Below are 20,836 nucleotides of genomic sequence, written 5' to 3' on the forward strand. Positions count from 1 at the left end.
AGTTAGAATATCATGCTATCTTTTTTTAAACAAGGCAGACTGAGATGAGTGCACCAAAATCCATGCAAATGAGCCACAGTTTGGGGAAAAGATACATTATATGAGGCTTCCTTGGTATTCAGGGAAACCGCAAGGATTAATATTCAAATGATCCCAAACGACAAACTGATCAATTTCATCGTGATAAGTCAAGGTCTCTTCTCCAAGCTTGCTGGACAGCACCAGAGGCCATCCACATATTTAAAATTAGAGAATCAATTTTGGATCCCCAGCATCTTGAAATGCTATGATAGAAAGGTCCATCCAAGACACCCCATAGACTACAGGTGGATGTAGAAGAAAAATGAAATTCTTGCTAAAGTACAATGTCGTTAAACAATCTACCATTGTTGTGGCATATATCTGACCAAATATGGACCACTGAGGAAATGAGTAAGGGGCTTTAGTTAGGAGGAAAGAAAAAGGGAAAATGTGTATGCCTTGTTTGGATTTTTGTTCCCTCTACACACAGTATAAAAGACATTAAGGCACCCAGACTGTGTTGGATGGAGTGCGGAATGTAGCAAATACTCTAAAGTAGTAATGGAAATTATGTTTGTTTTCAATAATTTAAAGCAATTGGCTCACCAATAATGTTCGAGATGAAGTTGCAACCAGTAAAAAACCATGGAAAACTGAAATGTCAACTTGGGGTAGTTCTCTCAACCACCATTTCCTTCCTTGTTTACAGAATGACGTCAAATCAACATGGCTGCACCCAATGTGTACAGTGTAAAGTCAATTAGTTTATTATGGTATTGGCTTTATATCAGTTAATATACACACAGTACTTGTTTAAATCTATAATAATCAAGGTAATAATCAATCTTAGTGTCATCACTAACATTAGCCGGCTCGCTATCGTCTGCCCAGGTTGTTGCTAAGCTACTCGTTAGTGTCAGCTGGCTAGCTTGTTATTGCTGTACTGCAATTTCAGTCCACAAATTTGCATTCATTTTGAATTTCACAGTACCAGTAGGTACTCAGGACTGTAACTGTAAAAATGCGGTTAAAATAGCTTTTTATGAGCTTTACATGCTCTCACAGAGCAAACAAAAGATATGCTTTCGTGAAGACGTCTTTGTTTTTTGGGGTTTTTTTTCCACTTAGTATATCTAATGTCCTGAGGTGGAAAATATCTTGCAAACGACCACTTACAAGGCACCACAATTGGTAGATGTTTAAAATCCAGCTAAACTTGTCAGGCTTTGCCCATTTATTGTTTAAACTGTTTGATGAGATTTTATTCTACCTTTCAGTTAGCAAAATAACATTATACTTTGCATCACATTTGTTATGGAGTGTAATATAATAACCGAAAAAACAGCATGACGTTACACATTAGCATTCATAGACACACAAAATATCCCTGCACTAATTTTATTGCACCTGCTGTGTCTGCACTAAAACTTCAGTAGAGTCAAATTTGAGGCAAGATACACCATTCTCACTAGATCTGGCTGTTCATCATTGTGCCATAACATTTTTTTTTTCCCCTGGATGCATTTTGATCATAGTTGCTTAGAGAATAGTGAATATGAAACAGTGACTAGAGGGTCAAGAGATCCATTTGTCTTGTCTACATTTTAAATATCTAATAATCTTTTAAAATACAGGGTGGCACATTGGTGCAGTGGGTAGCATTTCCACCTCCCAGCAGGTTCCTGGTTTGATCCTGAGCTTAGGTTACTGTCTGTGCAGAGTTTTGCATGTTCTCCCTGTGTCTGTGTGGGTTTCCTCTGTGTTCTCTGGTTTCCTTCCACCCCCAGAAATATGCCGGTACAACCTAAAAACACTGGGTTAAAAACAACCCAAATTGGGTTATTTTTTAGCTCAACAGATGAGTAAACATTGGACACATTTTGGGTGTTACTAACCCATCAAGTTGGAATGTTAATTTTAACCCAGCAAATGGGTTGTTCAATTTTTATAAAATAAAATGCTGGGTTCATTTTATTTCATAAATGGGTTAATATTTTCAGGGTTATTTTTTGTCCTTTGTCAAAAATGTCAATGTCAAAAATGTTAAATATACCACATTATAAACAAATATGTCAACATGGTATTTTCTTTATTTATACACAAGAAGGTGTTCAGAATTGTATTGCTAGAGCTGCTAAAGTGGTGTTTATATGTAGACTTTGAAATAAATGACTCAAATAAGTCATAAGTTTAAGACAAAAATGTCAGACTCTGATCAAAGGAGATGTTTAAAACATCCACCAAAAAAACCTGAGTAACCAGCTTACCATCCAGTGGGCATTACAAACAAGTAAGCCAAAGCTAACAGTTAACAAGTAAGCCAAAGCTAACAAGATAACGGTGCATTTAATATCATGTAAACTGAACTGTTATCTCACATTTTTGCTTTTTCTTTTGTACAGTAATGGTTTTTTTGGTTAAATATATTGATACGAACCTTATTTCTCCAAATAAATCTAACAGTCTGTCCGTGTGAAAACCGCTACCTCCAACTGAGGCGAATTCAAACAGCCTGCTCTGAGTTGATTTGACCCAAGGAGCTGGGCTGAGGTGTCGGGGAGCGGGAGGGGTGCATTGATTCAACTGTCAGTGAAAATTATCCAGCAGTTGGGTTACACAAATCTACCCAAGAACTACCCAAGACTGAGAAAATAACCCTATTAAATGACCCAAAAGTGTCAATCCAGCATTTGGGTAAAAAAAATAACCCAGCATTTTTTAGAGTGTAGGTAGATTACACTAAATTGCCTCCAAGTGTGAATGAGTGTAGAAATGGTACCCTGAGATGGATTAGCATTCGCAGGGTGTACTCCCACCTTGTGCCGAGAGTTCGTGGGATAGGCTCTGGAGCCACCACGACCTGGTCGATTCATCCAACAACTGGGAATGGTCCAGATGGGAATAGACCAGATTCTCGCCTGTATGCCTCCATGAAACTGTGGTATTAGGATCAAGCCAAGTTATATAAAAACACTGTTCATATTTGCAACCCATGTGGCTGTTTCCCATACTGTAAAACTTTAAAATAATCTTGTAAAACCTATCCCCGTAGCCCTTTAGGTATTGAAAACAGAGTGAAAGCAGAGTCATATTAGAAAATCCATTTGTTCCTAACACATGGGATATGAGATGAGAGTGTAGATGAGACTAATGAAGCATTAAGTGGGATTTGGTCCAGTTGTTTCTGTAACCAGATAAATAACTAGATTCTGAATAACCAGAAACTGTGGAATGCGTCTTAATAACTAACCCTCTACTGCATGAATCATTACTCATATGTAAATTACATTTACATCAAAAAATGTTTTTTATGGATTTTTATGACTTGAATTAGTTGAAGTAGTTGGTAAATTATTGCCTTATGGAAACAGTGTGCAAAGGTGGAAGTATCATATAGTCTAAAATAATAAAATGCAGAGTTTTTTTGTCACTTAGTAAGCATGTAAAACTTCTATTTTCTAGAAAGGAATTACAGTTGTAAAAAGTTTGTGGATGAATTTACTCACTCAAAATACATACAAAAATTTGTTTTGGTTGAAGTATCTTTTGAATTATTTCAAGTGTATTCTTAATTCTTTCTCTTGAAGCAAAAAAAAAATTAATGAAATAAAATTTAGAAAATAAGGTGTGAAATTACAAAATGTCTGAAATTACAACAGTTTTTCTTACTTTGAATGTGAAAAAATGTAAATATACTATTAAAGAAGCCTAGTGTTACAATCCATGAATGCACATACTACTGTTACAATCCATGAATGCACATACTACTGTTCCATTATCATCCATGTGGTCATTATCATCCAGATGGCAACATTTACATTTTACCGTTTAACAAAAATACTTAAAATATATACTTGTTTAAATGACAAAAAAATAAATGGTAACTTATCTCAGATAGTTTTACAATTTTTTCCTTTAAGTAGCTTTGCCTAAATATTGAGAGCACTGTGAGAATGACCTTCACGCCATGTGATTGCAGAAAAGGAAGTGCAAACAGCACTTCCTGGTCATCTGACATGGCATTTTTTTTTCTTATGTCAAAGTTAGTCAATAATTTGTGCTACCTCCCATTGCTAACAGCTCTGAGTCTTCTCCTATAATGCCTCATGAGGTTGGAGAATACATGGCAAGGTATCTGAGACCATTCCTCCATACAGAATCTCTCCACATCCTTCAAATTACGAGGTCCACGCTGGTGGACTCTCCTCTTCAATTCACCACACAGGTTTTATATGGGGTTCAAGTCAGTGGACTGACTTGGCCATGGCAGGACCTTGATTTTGTGGTCAGTAAACCATTTTTGTGATGATTTTGAGGTATGTTTTGGATCATTGTCTAGCTGGAAGATCCAACCACTGCCCATTTTAAGCTTTCTGGCTGTGGCACTCAAGTTTTCATTTAATATATGTTGATATCTGATAGAGTCCATGATGCCGTGTATCCTAACAAAATGTCCAGGTCCTCTGGCAGGAAAACAGCCCCAAAACATTAAAGAGCCACCACCATTTTTAACTGTGGGCATGAGGTACTTTTCCATATGGCTACATATCTGTGTGTGCCAAAACCACCTCTGGTGTTTATTGCAAAATTCTCTATTTTGGTTTCATCTGACCATAGAACCAAATGTGTCCCAAATGCCCAAATTTTAAACACAAAGACCCCAAGGACTCACAAATTACTGTGCCAAAATTCCACACTTTGTCCAAATGTCTCTCCTTCCCTCATACATTTTTTTCCTTCATCCCTCTGTTAATTTAAGCACTTTCAATTGCTGAAACTCACACTGCTCAATCTGTCTTGCTCTGTCCAACATCTAACCTAACAGTGACTCAAGTATTAATACAAGTATTAATAATGGCCAGACTGGTCTGAGCTGAAAGGAAGTCTACAGTTACTAAAATAACCACTCTTTAGAACTGGGGTGAACAGAAAAATATTTCAGAATGTACAACATATTGAGGTGGCTGGACTATAACAGCAGAAGATCACTTCGGTTCCACTTCTGTCAGCAAAGAACAGGAATCTTAAGCTATAGTAGGAACAAGCTCACCAAAACTTGACAACTGAAGATTGGAAAAAGGCCATGAGATTTTCAAAGCTTCAACTGTCCAGTTTAGGTATACATATACTATAATAACTGTATAAAGGCACACTCACTGATCACTTTATTTGGAATACTACATATGATATACTTTGCGTTTTTATGCAGTTGAAGTCATACTGCTCTTACTGTAATGTGTTGCCTTCTTGAGCATCAGTGAATGTTCGCACCTTTTGTAATAGTTGTGTACTAATCCCTCAGTTGTTCTCAGTGTGAAAAGATGGATCTTAAAATCATATAGACACTGTTGGAAAGGGGTCAAATATGCAGAAAACGCTGGAAAAGCAAAGAATGTGTAGGACCTGGAGGATTTCTCTGAAGAACAGTGGGCAGTTTAACTGCTCAGGACAAACAAGGAACTCATGAACAACTATCACAAAACATAAAAACAGTTGTTGATTATCCAGGTAACAACACACAGTATTAATGTCACAAAAAGGAGGCACAGACAGAAGCAAGTGCAGGTATGGCAGTTTAACGAAACAAGAAGTCCAAAGCAGTCCATGGTGGTTATGTTTGTAGGCCGCATTGCAGGATGGGAAATGGAGTCACTGGTTTGCTGTGATATGACAGAACCCCCTGGCGTGGGAGTCCGCCTCGTCGACCTCAATCAGGAACGTGTCTCTGTTAGGCCACCTCTTTGACCTTGGACAGGAACTTGACTTTATGTTGGAGCTCTGGAGATGAGACAACCTCATGGGTCTTGTGCTGGAGCTCTGGGGAGGAGGTCACCACGTTGACCTCCAACTGGGGCTTTGGGGAGGAGGTCACCACGTTGACCTCCAACAGGAGTTCAGCAGGTGAGACTACCTTGTGGGTCTCAGATTGGAGCTCTGGAGGAGAGGTCGCCATGTTGACCTCCGGCCTGAGCTCGGCCGGTGAGACCACCTCGTGGGTCTCAGGTTGGAGCTCAGGAGAGGAGGTCACCATGTTGATCTCCAACTGGAGTTCTGGGGAGGAGGTCGTCTTGTAGTAGGTGGTGAACGGCCTTGCAGGTTCATTCATGAGACTCACCCTCCCCAAAAACACATCCAGGTTGGGGGTGTACTCTGGACCCCCAAACTCCTTTATCAATAGTCCTACAAACTGAGTTACTTTGTGAAGACCCGTGGATTCGATACGGGCCACTGGCGGGCTTGGCCAACGAGCCAGGAGAGTACGGACCCCAGCCACTGCCTCTGGTCAGGCTTGGGGTGCGCCAGGCTCAAAAAATATAATTGGCAGTCGAAAAGAAAATACTCAGGGTAGCCAAAAAAATCCATCGTATGGCTCTGGGGATCCATGGCAACTCATTGAGGAAGCTTGATAGAGTTGAGTCTTCGGAGGGTGTTCCTTACTACCTTGGCATGATGTCTCCTTCGCTTTCCTGCTGATTCCAATTTATAGGCGAAGTATTCTTTCACGTAAAGGAGGTGCAGACAGAAGCAAGTGCAGGTATGGCAGTTTAATGAAACAACAAGTCCAAAGGATCAGGCAAAAATCAATAAACAAAGACAGGCAGAGGTCAGGTGAACAGGCGAACAGTCCAAACAAGGAAAGGCAAAAGGACGAGGTCAAGAACAAGAACAAGAACAAGAACAAGAACAAGAACAAGAACAAGAACAAGAACAAACATGGTGTCAAGGCTTGGTAATGACAGAGACCAGGCAACTGAGCATTTACTTCACAAAGATTGAATGCATAGAAAGTCCTTTTAACCTGTGGTTGTAATTGTGCTGTGAATTGGATGCAGGTGTGCATGATTAGAATGAAGGAGAGTGTTCTGGGAATTGCCGTCCATGGCGGCCATGTTTGTAGGCTGCAGTGCAGGATGGGAAATGTAGTCACTGGTTTGCTGTGATATGACATTTAAGAATAAAGCTTTTGAACTGGTTAATTTGTGTAAATTCAGCTATTATAGTGTCTTGTGGACTATATGTAAACATCTGTAATGTGAAATAGCTTATTCAGGGCAGCACTAAATAAAAAAAACAAAATGCAATTTTTATGATCGCTCTTATTTAAAAAAATTATTAACATTTTGCAGATTCTGAAAGGTGTATGTAAATTAATAACCTCAACTGTATATGTGGTCACTTGTTTATATAATGAACCTTACATTAAATTGATTTCTGCAACACCGCTGTAAGCGAGTACTTTAGAATTAATAGTAGAAAAAAAACCTGTGGCCGATCTAGTGCACTCTGTTTGATCTGCTGCATTTGATGCAGGGTGCGACAGGAGGCCGGAGGATTAAAAGAAGGTTAGGAGGGCAGGAGAATTGGGACGCAGCCGGTCTGCGTTCTCCTGTGGGGATTTTCCTACACTCAGTTAGTTCACTTTAATAAAATAGGACGGCTCTCAGCATCTCTCGCATCTCCGCACAGTATGGACCAGATTGATGCTGGATGAGGTTACATGTTTCTCATGAATGTAGCAATGTAAAGACTTGGGTCATAACAGATTATATGTAGATAAAATAAACTGATTCTAAAAAAAATTACCTGCCAAGCTGCTCCTTACTGACATCATAGATACTGTTCTATTTGCTGAAACCACCCACATGGTTACCTACGCTGCTTTACACATACTGTGTAGAATATATTTCTAATGATCATAGAAATGAGGTAATGTTGTTTCACCAAAACTAGCTAGCTTAATCCTAACTTGATAGTATGGCATTTTCACACTTGGTCCATTGTAGGATTCCAAATGGTCTCAGATTGATTAATCAGCTTTTGAAATCAGAAATTAACCAAAGTGACTCACAAGCAAGCTATACTCCACCCCTAGAGATTTTGTGGCCTACTTAACATGTCTTGTGAAAACATAGTGATTGATGTTTTCTTAATGGCTTGAAACCTGCTGTCCATGTGTAAGTTCAGACAATATCCAAGTAAAAACAATAGTCTAATTGATGCCCAAGGGGTTGCAAGGTCCCAGAACAAGTAAGCAGTGTTACTGTATATTGATACTTCAATATGTATGTTTGTATACATGCGAATCACAAGCAGGCCTGTGGCATGAAGTACGAGTTGGTTTTGATGCTTCTTCAACAAAATTCCTTCTCCTCATTGCTTTTTTTTTCTAGACCCTTCTGCATTTTAATTCCTTTTGTTCTCTCGCTCTCTCAGACAAAATGATAACATCACATAAAGTTACCACCTTGAATTACATTATATATAATTTTCTGTAGATCTAGTTCTAAAGAGGCTGTGGTGTGAACAAATAGTCTGAGGGCTCAAGAATGGAAAAGGTCCAGATAGTCCCCTTTTGATTCCACTTATATACACTTTCATTAGTGTAGCGAATGCTGTAAAGAACATGTTTTAAGCTGTAGTTCTTTCACATTTTTATATAATAGCTCATGGCAGAAACTGATCCAAACACTTTCTAAAAATATCACTTAAGCCATATTTGTGGGATTTTGCATCTGTTAAAAATAAACATTTCATATCCTGATGATTAAAACCCATATATCTGCAAATACAGATATTTGTGCCACTCCTGGGTATATGGCATTATTGTTTCATTATATTGTGGCATATGTTAACATAAAGTGAGGCTTTATCACAGCTGTAGCTGTCTTGATAATGATCAGTTTGAGTAGCCTGTGGGATTGCTTTTTCCTTCTAATGAGCTAGGGTAAATATGTTTTGTAATCAGTTACATTTTAACAGACATCCAAAGTCTCTATTATTGGTGTGGATTTAAATGCTGGTTAAAATGGATGAGTATTTTTTTTTCAGTGTAGATGAACATAAGTAGAAGGGGTTTACGAGGATCATAGTTAACTTTTTAAACTTGTGTTGCAGAAGGTGTTGGTGTATTGGTGAAAGTCTTAGTGTATTGGTGAAGATGTTGGTCTATTGGTGAAAGTCTGGGTGTATTGGTGAAGGTGTTAGCCTATTGGTGAAAGTCTGGGTGTATTAGTGAAGGTGTTAGTCTATTGGTGAAAGTCTGGGTGTATTGGTGAAGATGTTGGTCTATTGGTGAAAGTCTGGGTGTATTGGTGAAGGTGTTAGTCTATTGGTGAAAGTCTGGGTGTATTGGTGAAGGTGTTAGTCTATTGGTGAAAGTCTGGGTGTATTGGTGAAGGTGTTAGTCTGTTGGTGAAAGTCTGGGTGTATTGGTGAAGGTGTTAGTCTATTGGTGAAAGTCTGGGTGTATTGGTGAAGGTGTTAGTCTATTGGTGAAAGTCTGGGTGTATTGGTGAAGGTGTTGGTCTATTGCTGAAGGTCTTAGTCTATTGGTGAAGGTGTTAGTCTACTAGTGAAGGTGTTGGTCTATTGGTGAAGGTGTTAGTCTATTGGTGAAGGTGTTAGTCTACTAGTGAAGGTGTTGGTCTATTGGTGAAGGTGTTAGTCTATTGGTGAAGGTGTTGGTCTATTGGTGAAGGTGGGGTGTAGGTGTAATTATGTTGATGAAGGTGTGGGTGTGTTGGTGAATGTGTGGGTGTATTTGTACGGGTGTTGGTCTATTGATGAAGGTGTAGATGTAGGTGTAGTATGTTGAGGAATGTGTGGGTGTCTTGGTGAAGGTGTAGGTGTAGCTGTGTTGAAGAAGGTGTGGGTGTATTGGTGAATGTGTGGGTGTATTGTTGAAGATGTTAGTCTGTTGGTGAAGGTGTGCATGTATTGCTGAAGGTGTAGATGTAGCTGTGTTGAAGAAAGTGTGGGTGTATTGATGATAGTGTAGCTGGGTTAAAGAAGGTGTGGGTGTACTGTAAAGGTGTTGGTCTATTGGTGAAGGTATAGGTGTAACTGCGTTGCTGAAGGTATGGATGTGTTGGTGAAGGTGTGGGTGTGTTGAAGGTGTAGGTGTAGCTGTGTTGAAGATGGTGTGGGTGTATTGGTGAAGGTGTAGGTGTGTTAGTGAGGGTGTGGACATGTTGGTGAAGGTGTATGTGTGCTAATGAAGGTGTGGTTGTTTCAGTCAAGGTGTGCACTATGTTCAACTCATAAAGCACCTCAGTTACTCAGTTGCTAAGTAACAAGATATATGGAGTGATGGGCACTTTCACTATTGCTCTCACTCTTTCCCTGCCTGTCTTTCTGTCTCTCTCTATTTCTATTAATCTTGCTTTCTCTGTTTCAACACACCCACACATTCATCAGCACAGTCTCCCTATCTCTCTCCTTCTTTATCACTCTCTCTTTAGCTGTCTGTCATTCTCTCTATTTGTCCGGCTCTGTCCTTGTCTGTCTGTCATCTTTCCAGTTTATCTCTCTCTCAGAGTGAGACGGAGCTCTCTTTGTTTCAATGTGCATGGTGATCACTGTTCTGGATTTGGCTTCTACCCTCAGGACACACACACACACACACACACACACACACACACATGCGCACACACACACACAGACTCTTAATAAAGACAGCTTAACAAAATATTATGTGTATTTTAAGTGTATTAGTAGATTTTATTATTATTTAATATAGGTTTATTATTACTATCAATACACACACACAGTTTTCATTAGCGACTATAACATCATGAGAAGCAGAGAGTAAAAACAGGCAGGAAGAGAGAAAAGGAGAGAGAGAGAGAGAGAATGAGAGAGAAACACAGACTGAAAGAGTAAGTCCAGTAAAGTGTGTTCTTCTGTGTGTCCAACTCTGTCTCTCTCTCTCTCTTCTGTCTGCACTTATTTTATTTGCCATATTTCTTTTCTATTTTTGTCTCTTAGGCTTGTTCACTATTCCATTTTCTGTCTCTTTTGCTCGCTTTTTTGTTTCTCTGCTCTTTCACACCTCCCTGAGTCCTGCACTGTATGTGTGTTTGTGTACGTATATATGTATATATGTATATATATATATATATATATATATATATATATATATATTTATATATATATATATATATATATATATATATGTGTGTGTGTGTGTGTGTGTGTGTGTGTGTGTGAGTGTTTGTGATTGTGTATGCTTGTTGTTTGTGAGTGTGTGTGTGGGTGGTCAGGTATGGCTAAGGGTCGTGGAGAGAAAAAGCTTCATCTTATTGCTGCTGTAGAGCTGCTACACACAGACACACACACACACACACACACACACACACACACACACACACACAGTAGAATTTCACCTACGGCATCAGTGCTTCTGGTAGTTTCCATACAGGCTGCAACTCTGACATTCACCGTACATAATTTATACAGTGCATACTGTATAAAGAGACAGACACAGACAGAACAAAAGATGAAAGACAGGCAGGAATAGAAAGAGAGAGGAAAACAGCGAGACAGGGACAAGATGGAGAGATGCATAATGCGCATATATTGTGTACATGTATATATGAACACAAATAAATATTGTACAAAAATAGGACAAATAATAAACTTCATACCATGTTGCTGTTGAACTCTCAATTCTGATTTGTCAGAAGTTGTTGATTAGTTTTCTATAACAGCTCTGACAGTCATTCAAATGATAGGTAATAATGATAGATATATACCCTGGTTGTAATATATGATTGTTTCTATAGTAACAACTCATTCACAGGGACTTGAATGGTGGAATGGACATAATTCTAATTATAAACTGATTTATGAAATGTGTTATTATTTAGGAAAGAAAAACATCGGTATAATTGTTGATATGGTGATATTTTCTGTTTATTTAACATTTATGGAAGGAGGCTACAGAGTTTTCGCTAATTTGTCTCATGAACATTCCACAACATTAAATGTCATGTAACTATGACAATAAATGATGTCATTTATAGATAATACATAATAATATATTAGAATTGTAATTGCTGGCAAACTGCTATTATAAAGAGGAATAAAACACTCAGGGACGTGCTGTTATAGGAACATAATCACACCCCCACGCCGCTGAGTATTTTCTTACAAAATGTCATGTTTTAATTCCTTAACGTATACTATGGTCAAAACGTAAGAATGTGGTTCTTTTTCACGTTTGTCATATTAGTGTGTTTGAGATTGGAATCAGTGCACTGGTCTCAATATTCACGAAGATGACATGGGCTGCGTCCGTAATCACATATTCTGACAGTATGTACTGCATTCGATGCAGTACCTACTGCACGACCGTTGAAACACTACGTATTAGGGCTGCATGATTATGGCCAAAATGATAATCCCAATTATTTTGATCAATATTGAGATCTCGATTATTTATCACGATTATTAATTGATTTTAGTGACAACATATTTTATTACAGTTTCACATTTATTAAGTTTTCTCATGCCACAATATAACACACAAGTAGGCATGAGAAAACTTGAGCTGGTCAATTATGACAGAATTTAGGAACATACTGTGAGCTATGACAAATTAATTTACCTTCTGATAAACTAAATTGAATATTTTCAGTTAATTTTACAGACTGTATGCAAAAAACATCCGTTAACCTGTTCCACCTTGTAAACAAATACAATAAACATCGATGTTCAGTCTTTGAAGTCTGCTCCTCTTAAATATATTTAAACCTACGATATTAGATATTTTCCACTGTCATGGTTCTGGGCTGGAGTCAGTTCTCGATCCGCTCTGTGTATATTGTGTATATATCTGAATAATCTCATATAGGATGTGATTGGGTGATTTCATTTACCCGTCAGATGCAAAGCGCTTTAGTTTAATGGTGCTCATTACTGATTCTCCGATCAGGATTTTTACAGCCGATACCGATCCAGATACCCATCTTTTTTGTTTAAACTTTAATCAGGAGGTCTATCATAAACAGTTAAATGTAAGCTCTCTGCTCATGGTCACTGTTAATTGATTTAAAATAATAGTAATGAGATACTGTTGGTTAATTGATGAATAACAAGCATAAAATATTTATTTTTAAATATCTTAAAAACAATAGAGAGTCCTAATTAAAAGTGGACTAACACAAAAATGATCCATATTAGGAAATTGAGGGAACCATGAATGCCAACATGTACTGTGACATACTGAAGCAGAGCATGATCAGTATGCAGTATTCCAGCATGATAACGACCACAAACACACCTCCAAGACAACCACTGCCTTCTCTAAGGAAGCTGAGGATGAAGGTGATGGACTGTCCCAGAATGTCTCCAGACCTAAATGCTTGAGCATCTGTGGGGCATCCTCAAACGGAAGGCGGAGGAGCACAAGTTCTCTAACATCCACCAACTCTGTGATGTTGTAATGGAGTAGTGGAAGAGGACTCCAGTGGCAACCTGTGAAGATCTGGTGAACTCTATACCCTAGAGGGTTAAGGCAGTGCTGGAAAATAATGGTGGCCACACAAAATATTGACACTTTGGGCCCAATTGAGACATTTTCACTTAGGGGTGTACTCACTTTTGTTGTCAGCGGTTTGGACATTAATGGCTTTGTGTTGAGTTATTTTGAGGGGACAGCAGATTTACACTGTTATCCAAGCTGTACACTCACTACTTTACATTGTAGCAAAGTGTCATTTCTTCAGTATTGTCACATGAAAAGATATTAATCAAATATTTACAAAAATGTGAGGGGTGTACTCACTTTTGTGAGATACTGTAGCTTACTAAGCTTAATGTCAAATTGATATTAAATGCAACCCATAGTAATTAAACATCATTTAATTTCTCATTTTATTTATATTTAATGAAGGTATTATAATATCTATTTTTTATGTTAAATTATTTATTTATAACTAAGCACATTTTCTGTCTTGACATTTTGGTAGTTTTATTTTTGATTGTTTATCAGTTTTAGATCGGTTACCCAGTACAATGTCCATGTCTGCTGATGATATTGTGTTTTGGGATTAAATCAAAACATGGAAACTGGAGTTGACTTTTCTAGTTATATCTGGCAACCGTGAGTTTAAATGAAGTGAATTAGAGTTAGTGAAGGGAGAGCTGCAGTGTACTGTATGTTTACAGACTGAACAGTTGCTACTCTTGATTATGATTGGTGAGGAATTTTTTAATAAAGAAGTTTGAATTAAACGCACTTTGTAGCGTTAGCATTATTATTAATTTACTCCACTCGAAGCCGCTGTGTCTACACGAGCAGGTGAAAGTTCAGGTCATTTTGCGGGGTCAATAAAAGATGGTGGTTTGTGTGATCGGGAAGCTGAAGCAGATGATGTACAGGGTTACTTGTCATCATAATGGCTTCTTTGCAGTATTTCCACACATGTTCGGTTGACTGAGGTGATGAAAAGCAGTGTGAAAGTAACTGTTGCGCAGTGTAGATGCATTTTGGAGTTGTAGTTTTTATCCCGATTGTATTATACAACTCCGAATAAATATTTATTTTCAGTCGCACAAAATACTTTTCAGTCACAAACGCGAGTGAAATGGCCGCACTGTAGAGCCCTGAGTTTATCTGCAAAGTTTTTTCCCCTTTGGCGTGATGAGGTTTAATTTACTGATTGACTGTAAGTGTAGGAAGCGCTTGATTTGATCTGCAGCGGAGTTTCTATTAGCGGCGGACGAACTTTAAATGTTAATATCACAGTCGATCATGTTCATTTAATCGTGGGCAGTCAAAATCGTAATCATGATCGATATCTGATTAATTGTGCAGCCCTACTACGTACTAATAACTATGCATATGTAGTATGAGTACAATTCTGGACGTACTACATCCGCCATGTTGGCATTGTCATGTGACCTTCGATGTCATCAATCACAGGCACTAACGGCAAAATGCACTTCAGGAAAGTTAACTGAATTAGTCATCTAATGTGTGGTTAACAGACTGAGGTAAATTCGTTACCATTAGCTTGGCCGGCTAAGACATGATGGAGATCAAAAAAAGGTTTCAAATGCTGTTTAAACCTTCAACAAGTTAACAGTTGATTCAGGTATTGTTAAACGAGTCCTGTTCAAATAATGATTAATACTTAAAAAGAGCCAACACATTGTCTTACGCCATTTTTTTTTCTGAGCTTGTCCGCACCAGCCCCATTGCATTATGGGAATTTTTGACACACGTAGTGTCCATCAGTTGCATACTGCAAAATCTCACCGGAAGCAGTACACCATCCAGGTATTTCTCGCCTACTGTTTCTCTGAGAATTCGGGCAGACTTCCCCTCTGGAGTACTGCTTTTCGCCTACTGTGTAGTAGGTTAGTACACGATTTCGGACGCAGCCATGGTCTCTGTGCCTGTCAGTTCCTGTAAAGAGGGCATGGCCTCCGACTTCTCTGACTTATCAGCTTATTGATTACATAAGTAGAATATTCTGCTTTGCATCTAATGTCTCACACAGTTGAAAAAGTTCATGTTAGTGTGCAGTGTACAAGCGTAGGACACCTGAAGTGTGCTTAGCTGTAGGCAGTGCTAAAGCGCAGTGTATGAGTGTATGTGTGAGTGTGCATGCGTGCATGGGTGTGAATTCAGAACAGCTGTGTATTGGTGCTGACTCTCTGACCCCTCTCTCTGCTCAGTGCGTATTCTGCTATATTTATTCGCACTGCGTAGGCAGCCTCTCCTTACTTGCATAACGACCATTACCACCGGCATTAAAGGGCAAAATCAAACAGCACTCATTTTTCTATTCTCTCTCCCTCTCTGAGAACAAATGACTCTCAACATCACATCTCACACATTACACTCGTCTCACTCTCTGTTACATCTAGTAACATCACCGGGCTCTGTGTTCTCATTCACCATGCTCACGCTGTTGTTAGTCACAATAGTCAGTGGTTTCACTCATCTTGCTCAGTGTTCTGTCAGTCACTGTACTCAGCATTCTATCTGTCCCTGTGCTTAGTGTTCTATCAGTCACTGTGCTTAGTTCAATTCAATTCAATTCAATTTTATTTGTATAGCACTTTTTACAATAGACATTGTCTCAAAGCAGCTTTACAGAAATATCAACATGGTATACATATATTAAAGGTGCGAATTTATCCCAACTGAGCAAGCCACTGAGTGGCGACGGTGGCAAGGAAAAACTCCCTAAGATGTTTTAAGAGGAAGAAACCTTGAGAGGAACCCGACTCAGAAGGAACCCATCCTCATCTGGGTAACAACAGTTAGTGTGAAAAAGTTCATTATGGATTTATATGAAGTCTGTATGGCGTTAGGAGCAGCCGTAGTCCCAGCAGTCTGGAATTAAAGAAGATTTGAGCTCCATCCAGAGGCAGAAAGGATCTGGATCTCTAGTATCTCCATAAATTCGTGTGGGGCTCGGCGAAAGGAGAGAGGGAGAAAAAAGATAATTATGACTGCGAAGTAGTAGAACAGAATCTAGTCAGGGTAGGCTTGAGTAAACAAATACGTTTTAAGCCTAGACTTAAACACTGAGACTGTGTCTGAGTCCCGAACACTAATAGGAAGACTGTTCCATAACTGTGGGGCTCTATAAGAGAAAGCTCTTCCCCCTGCTGTAGCCTTCACTATTCGAGGTACCGTCAAATAGCCTGCATCTTTTGACCTAAGTAGGCGTGGCGGATCATATAAAACCAAAAGGTCGCTTAGATATTGTGGCGCGAGACCATTTAGTGCTTTATAGGTTAATAAAAGTATTTTATAATTAATGCAAGATTTTACTGGGAGCCAATGCAGTATTGATAATATCGGTGTGATATGGTCGTATCTTCTAGTTCTAGTTAGGACTCTAGCGGCTGCATTCTGGACTAACTGGAGCTTATTTATATTCCTACTGGAACATCCAGACAGTATGGCATTACAGTAATCTAATCTAGAGGTGACGAATGCATGAACTAGTATTTCCGCATCATGTAGTGACAATATGTTTCTTATTGTAGAAATATTTCTGAGATGATTTCTTAGTGTTCTGTTAGTCACTGTGCTTAGTGTTCTCTCAGTCCCTGTGCTTAGTGTTCTATCAGTCACTGTGCTTAGTGTTCTATCAGTCACTGTGCTTAGTGTTCTCTTAGTCACTGTGCTTAGTGATCTATCAGTCACTGTGCTTAGTGTTTTCTTAGTCACTGTGCTTAGTGTTCCATCAGTCACTGTATTCAGCGTTCTATCAGTCACTGTGCTTAGTGTGCTCAGAATAACAAAAACAAGAAACACGGAACCAGAAAATAAAGCACTAGGGAATCATGGCTTTGACTAAAATACATGACTACATGATAAGACTTCACATGGAACAGAGGACACAACAGGGTATAAATATACAATCTAAGCAGGGGCTAGTATAAAACATGTGAACACAATGAGTAACAGACCAGTCACATGGCAGGGGCAGGGGCAGGACCAAAACCAAAACAATGGAACATGGCAAAACAAACAAAAGCACATGCCAATTGTCAGTATGAGAACTGCAATGCAATACATGCATTGCAAGCTGATTGCTGAACTGTATGTTATATACAGTTCAGCAGTCAGCCTCACTTTAGCTAGCTTGATTGAAAACCTGGCTAGCAACATGACATGAGAAAGCTATTGTTAATATAATCTAAGATAACATTTTGCACAGCACTATGTTTAGGTAGCTGACCAGTAGCAACTGCCGATGTGTATCTTGTTAATAGAACTATTATTTCATGCAAAACACCACATCCTATGACCAAAAGGCTAATTGTGATGTCACATGATTGAATTTATGTTTAACTGATCAATGTGCAGGATTGGGACATCTTTCCCATGGGGTTGTAATGTGCATTGATTAGAGGCATGATGCAAGTGGGTAAACTCAGTGGCTTCTTTACTGAGGGTGAAACCAATAATCGATTGTCATAATCCCAAACAAGAAGACAACTTCATTACAGGATAACCTATATGGTGATTGGTCTGCACATATATAGCGCCTTTTAACCTTAGAGGTCTAACAAATCGCTTTAGACTGTTTTTCATTGACCCATTCACACACACAACCTCACACACCAATGCAAGGCACTAGCCTGCCATCGGGAGCAACTTGAGGTTCACTTTGGCATGTGGGCCAAGGATTAAACAGCCAACCTTGTGATTAGTGGACAACCTGCTCTACCACCTAAGCCACAGCCATCCCATAATCAGATACATATGGGAAAAGAAAACAAGGCTTACAAATGCGGAAATACAATCAACAAGGCTTCGCAACGAGACAAAGGCAAAGGAGAATATAAATAGCCAAACTGTATGGAATCTAAACAGAGAAGAGGTGAACACAATCAGGAAATAAACCAATGGGAAGACAGAAAGGAAGACAAAACATGTCACAATAAAAGCATGAACAGTGCACGTTGTGCTGGGAAACTCACCATATGCTGAGGGGATTTGTGACAGGAGGACACCAGGTCTCCATTTTTCACTGTCTCCCTGTCTGTCTTTCTCAGGCTATTTCTCTGTGTGTGTGTCACAAACACACAAAATACTATGTTTGTATAATTGTGCTTCGTGGTGTATGTGTGTGTATGTGTGTGAGTGCAAGCTCTTGAGTGAACTGGATGCAAAACAGATCATGTCTGCTGTGAGTGTGTGGCTTATGTAAGGATGCAAATGATCCGAATACAGAACTCTACTACACATTTTCCACAGCCTCAGCCTCAGTTCAGCTCAATTCCCACCGACAGCATAGACAGACCGTTTGTTTACCATTCCTGTAGTGTCCACTACTTAGTAGAGTTCTGTCCTATGGTTCATGTTTTTATGTTATAGCTAACATCTGAGAGATTAGGAATAAAGCTTCTGTTAGTTAGCCTTAGCTAAAGTGTTCCCACGTTTCTTGGTTCCTTGGAAAATGGGGAAATTATTATCAGTAACTAAAAGTAGTGTTTGATTTGAGGAAAATGTCTTTGGTTTGTTGTGTGTGAATATTTCTTGAATGTTTACTTCATACTTTTCTACTTAAACTTGATTGAAGAATGTCAAGATGTACCTTACCCTTTACCAGATTATTGAGATGAGTAATTGTACTTTTACATGAGTACATTTGAGCAAACCTCTGATTATGAGCTCAAACATGCTGTATATCTAAAACTGTTCACACTTGGTGCACTATTTTTTTTGTGTCATGAAGCAGCAGGAAAACACATATACATAAGTATATATACATATATAGATGCAGTAATGTCAAGTTATTTGTATGGCATATTTTAAACATATTTAAATATGTATAAAAAAGTTTTTGAACAGGTGAGATTCTGCTCAAAAATGTACAGAGAGACTAATTTGGGTGTAGTGTACACAACAACCCAACCCAAAAAATAACGTCCATGGATGTCTGATGCTTAATGGGTACTGTTTCACCTTTACAAAGGCAGTTTCTATGAACACTTTTATTTGCCCTTATTCAGCACAACTAAAAAGGAACGTGAACACAGTGTCTGTAATAGAAATATTAATAGAGACTTTTTAGTCTTAGCTGGTGTAGGAAGCTTCAGTCATTACAGTGAGACTCAGTAATCCAGGCTCAAACAAGATAAGTGGAATTGAATTCAGTTACGTTTTATTTGTATAGCACTTTTTACACTAGATACAATTTTCCCAAAGCGGCTTTACAGAATTTCGTACATCTGTACAGTTATGTTTAGATCACTAATATGCAATCCAGAGGAAAGACTCTCTGAGATGACATGAGGAAGAAACATTGAGAGGAATCAGACTCAAAAGGGAACCCTCATCTGCCACACAGCATGACTCAATCTTTTGACACAACAGGGAAAATTGCATCACAAAGGTGCTCCCACTGTGCTACCTCAAGACACAGATGCTCAAAGTGCGCAACCATCCAAAGTTTAATGCTAATGATGCCACTTCGGTCTGAAAACATTGACAAGCAGGCAGCACTCAGTTTGCTCAGTTTGCCACTGAATTCAAACTCTTGTCACGCATCGCCTACAGACACGCTGATGACAGCAACGATCACAGATATATTTGAACTGTCTGTGCTAACCAGGCATATTGCAAAGTGACATGTCTCACACTAGACATCCGATTTAATTTTCTGATGTTGGAAATTTGTTGAGGTATCCGACAGGTCAATTAAACGTACTATATTTATCAGATGTAGTTTGTCCCTCTTTCTCATGTGATTCACAGGATATTTACACTGCAAAAATAGCCCTAAGTTGTGCTTATTACAAGCAATGAAATTATTATGAAATCATAATGCAAGTATTTTGGTCTTTTGATTAAGCTGACTTGAATTTCTCCATCAATCTAAGATTAATAATTAAAAAAAAAAAAACGCTTACAATGACACAATTTCTTCAAACAACATAATAAAAGTGACTTTGTCTTCAATTAAGGCACCAGAAGCATTGATATTTTCAGCATTTTTATTGAAACAGGGACAAACTCTGCTTCTGATTTGCTTCATTGAAAAATATGAGTTCTGCTTACTCTTAAAGAAGTGGGGTTTTTCTTACGATAAGGTAAACAATCTTTTTGTTGTGTGGATTATCTTATTTTCTAATGCAAAACATGCTTGACAGATCTCTTTTCTTTGTGCACAAAAAATAGGACTCATTTCGAAGAAACAAGTCTTTTTTTTCTTTCTTGAAATTCCTTTTTTTTCAGTTTAGCTACAATAAAAAAAAACAAAAAACAGAACATCAGCTACAGCAAAATCACGTATTCGCTCATGAGTTACTCTTGAGCATGCATAGTGAGGATTTTCTTGTGTAATATTGGCTTGAGCAAGGAGCAATATTAAGTACTGTGCCACTGTCTGATAGATTGATACAACTGCATTATGTAAACGGAAATGTATGTTTTGGGGGTAAACACACTTAGAAAACTATGGAATGGCATTGGAGGCCAATATTAAATGCATAAATATGAGACTGATTAATATTTTTGTCCCTTTAAAGCATCTTGGACACTTCTATAAAAGAAAAA

General features: G+C 38.5%; 1 protein-coding gene across 2 annotated transcripts in view; it reads left to right on the forward strand.

Moving 5' to 3' along the window:
• prkcbb (protein kinase C, beta b) overlaps nucleotides 1-20,836 on the forward strand; it is a 125,991-nt gene that overhangs the window by 2,539 nt on the left and 102,616 nt on the right. The window lies entirely within an intron of this gene.

The sequence above is a fragment of the Ictalurus punctatus genome, chromosome 2 (assembly GCF_001660625.3).
Source record: "Ictalurus punctatus breed USDA103 chromosome 2, Coco_2.0, whole genome shotgun sequence".
NCBI classification, from domain to species: Eukaryota; Metazoa; Chordata; class Actinopteri; order Siluriformes; family Ictaluridae; genus Ictalurus; species Ictalurus punctatus.